Source organism: Arachis hypogaea, chromosome 16 (genome assembly GCF_003086295.3).
Source record: "Arachis hypogaea cultivar Tifrunner chromosome 16, arahy.Tifrunner.gnm2.J5K5, whole genome shotgun sequence".
Taxonomy (NCBI): Eukaryota; Viridiplantae; Streptophyta; class Magnoliopsida; order Fabales; family Fabaceae; genus Arachis; species Arachis hypogaea.
Window position 1 is genome coordinate 30,316,082 of NC_092051.1, and position 3,425 is coordinate 30,319,506.

Genomic DNA, 3,425 nt, shown 5'->3' on the forward strand with positions numbered 1-3,425 from the left:
TTTCATCATTCTTTCAAGAGGCAACATATTTAACATTCATAAACAACAATATCAAAAGACATATGCACTGTTCAAGTATTCATTCAGAAAACAAAAAGTATTGTTACCACATCAAAATAATTAAACTAATTTCAAGGATGAATTCGAAATTCATGTACTTCTTGTTCTTTTGCAATTAAAGCATTTTTCATTTAAGAAAGGTGATGGATTCATAGGACATTCATAGCTTTAAGACATAGACACTTAAATACTAATGATCATGTAATAAGACACAAACATAAACATAAAGCATAGTAAACGAAAAACAGAGAAAAATAAATAGACAAAGAGATTAAGGAACAGGTCCACCTTAGTGAGGGTGGCGTCTTCTTCTTCTTGAAGAACCAATGGTGCTCTTGAGCTCCTCTATGTTTGTTCCTTGCCTTTGTTGCTCCTCCCTCATAGCTCTTTGATCTTCTCTAATCTCATGGAGAATAATGGAGTGCTCTTGGTTTTCCATCCTTAGTTGTCCTATGTTGGAACTTAATTCTCCTAGGGAGGTGTTGATTTGCTCCCAATAATTCTGTGGAGGGAAGTGCATTCCTTGAGGCATCTCAGGGATTTCATGGTGAGGAATTTCCTCATGCTCTTGTTGAGGTCCATGAGTGGGCTCTCTTGTTGTGCAGTCAAATGCTCTATTACTGAGCTATGGACCCTTGAGATGAATCTCTCCATCTCCCATGACTCGGAGGTGGAAGCTTTTGTCTTCCCTTTCCTCTTTCTAGAGGTTTCTCTGGCCTTAGGTGCCATTAATGGTTATGGAAAAATAAAAGCAATGCTTTTACCATACCAAACTTAAAATGTTTGTTCGGGGAAGAAAAATGGAGGAGAGGGAAAGAGGTGGGATAGGTGGGGATCCTGTGGGTTCCACAGATCCAGTGGGTCAAGGACTTAACATCCCTGCTCCAATTAGGCGTGTAAAACACCCTTAGAGTGCATGTCTGGCGTTAAACGCCAGCTTGCTGCTTGTTTCTGGCGTTTAACGCCACTTCCATGCTCTGTTCTGGCGTTAAACGCCAGTCTGGTGCTTGTTTCTGGCGTTTAACGCCAGCTTGATGCTTCTTTCTGGCGTTAAACGCCAGTTTGATGCTTCTTACTGACGTTTAAATGCCAGTAAGTTCTTCCTCCAGGGTGAGCTATTTTTAAAGCTATTTTTCATTCTGTTTTTTTATTTTTCAGTAGTTTTTGTGACTCCACATGATCATCAACCTAATAAAACACGAAATAATAATAAAATAAAATAGATATAATTAAATAACATTGGGTTGCCTCCCAACAAGTGCTTCTTTAATGTCAATAGCTTGATAGTGAGCTCTCATAGAGCCTCAGAGATATTCAGAGCATTGTTGGAACCTCCCAACACCAAACTTAGAGTTTGAATGTGGGGGTTCAACACCAAACTTAGAGTTTGGTTGTGGCCTCCCAACACTAAACTTAGAGTTTGACTGTGGGGGCTTTGGTTGAATCTGTAGTGAGAGAAGCTTTTCATACTTCCTCTCCATGGTTACAGAAGGAGATCCTTGAGCTTTAAACACAAGGTTGTCCTCATTCAGTTGAAGGACTAATTCTCCTCTGTCCACATCAATCACAGCTCTTGCTGTGGCTAGGAAGGGTCTTCCAAAGATGATGGATTCATCATCTTCCTTCCCAGTGTCTAGGATTATGAAATTAGTAGGGATGTAAAGGCCTTCAACCTTTACTAATACGTCCTCTACTTGTCCATAAGCCTGTCTTTTTGAGTTGTCTGCCATCTCTAATGAGATTCTGGCAGCTTGAACCTCAAAGATCCCAAGCTTCTCCATTACAGAGAGTGGCATTAAGTTTATTCCTGACTCCAGGTCACACAGAGCCTTCTCAAAGGTCATGGTGCCTATGTTACAGGGAATTAGGAATTTACCAGGATCCTATTTCTTTTGAGGTAATTTCTGCCTATCCAATGCATTTAGTTCATTGGTGAGCAAGGGAGGTTCATCTTTCCAAGTCTCATTACCAAATAATTTGGCATTCAGCTTCATGATTGCACCAAGGTACTTAGCAACTTGCTCTTCAGTAACGTCTTCATTCTCTTCAGAAGAAGAATAATCATCAGAGCTCATGAAGGGCAGAAGGAGGTTCAATAGAATCTCTATGGTCTCTAGATGAGCCTCAGATTCCTTTGGTTCCTCAAAGGGAAACTCCTTATTGGTCATTGAACGTCCCAGGAGGTCTTCCTCACTAGGATTCACGTCCTCCTCCTCCCTTGTAGGTTCGGCCATGATGGTCAAATCAATGGCCTTGCACTCTCTCTTTGGATTTTCTTCTGTATTGCTTGGGAGAGTACTAGGAGGAGTTTCAGTGACCCTTTTACTCAGCTGGCCCACTTGTGCCTCCAAATTTCTAATGGAGGACCTTGTTTCATTCATGAAACTTAGAGTGGCCTTAGATAGATCAGAGACTATATTTGCTAAGCTAGAAGGATTCTGCTCAGAATTCTCTGCCTGTTACTGAGTGGATGATGGAAAAGGTTTGCTATTGCTAAACCTGTTTCTTCCACCATTATTAAAGCCTTGTTGAGGCTTTTGTTGATCCTTCCATGAGAAATTTGGATGATTTCTCCATGAGGGATTATAGGTGTTTCCATAGGGTTCACCCATGTAATTCACCTCTGCTATTGCAGGGTTCTCAGGATCATAAGCTTCTTCTTCAGAAGATGCCTCTATAGTACTGTTGGATGATTCCTTCAATCCATTCAGACTCTGAGAGATCATATTGACTTGCTGAGTCAATATTTTATTCTGAGCCAATATGGCATTTAGAGCATTAATTTCAAGAACTCCCTTCCTCAGAGGCGTCCCATTACTCACAGGATTCCTTTCAGAAGTGTACATGAACTGGTTATTTGCAACCATGTCAATGAGTTCTTGAGCTTCTGCAGGCATTTTCTTTAGATGAATGGATCCACCTACAGAATGGTCCAATGACATCTTAGATAATTCAGACAGACCATCATAGAATATATCCAGGATGGTCCATTTTGAAAGCATGTCAGAGGGACACTTTTTGGTCAGTTCCTTATATCTCTTCCAAGCTTCATAGAGGGATTCACCTTCTTTCTATTTGAAGGTTTGAACATCCACTCTAAGCTTACTAAGCTTTTGAGGAGGAAAGAACTTGGCTAAGAAAGCCGTGACCAGCTTATCCCAAGAGTTCAGGCTATCCTTAGGTTGAGAGTCCAACCATACTCTAGCTCTGTCTCTTACAGCAAATGGGAAAAGCATAAGCCTGTAGACCTCGGAGTCAACCCCATTGGTCTTAACAGTATCACAGATCTGCAAGAATTCAGTTAAGAACTGAAAAGGATCTTCTGATGGAAGTCCATGAAACTTGTAGTTCTGTTGCATCAGAGA

General features: G+C 40.8%; 1 non-coding gene across 1 annotated transcript; it reads left to right on the forward strand.

Moving 5' to 3' along the window:
- The first annotated feature begins 3,056 nt into the window (after positions 1 to 3,056).
- On the forward strand, positions 3,057 to 3,164 carry LOC112761622 (small nucleolar RNA R71). Its single transcript, XR_003182010.1, has one exon. It is a non-coding gene; the product is annotated as a small nucleolar RNA R71 (small nucleolar RNA).
- Positions 3,165 to 3,425: the final 261 nt, after the last annotated feature.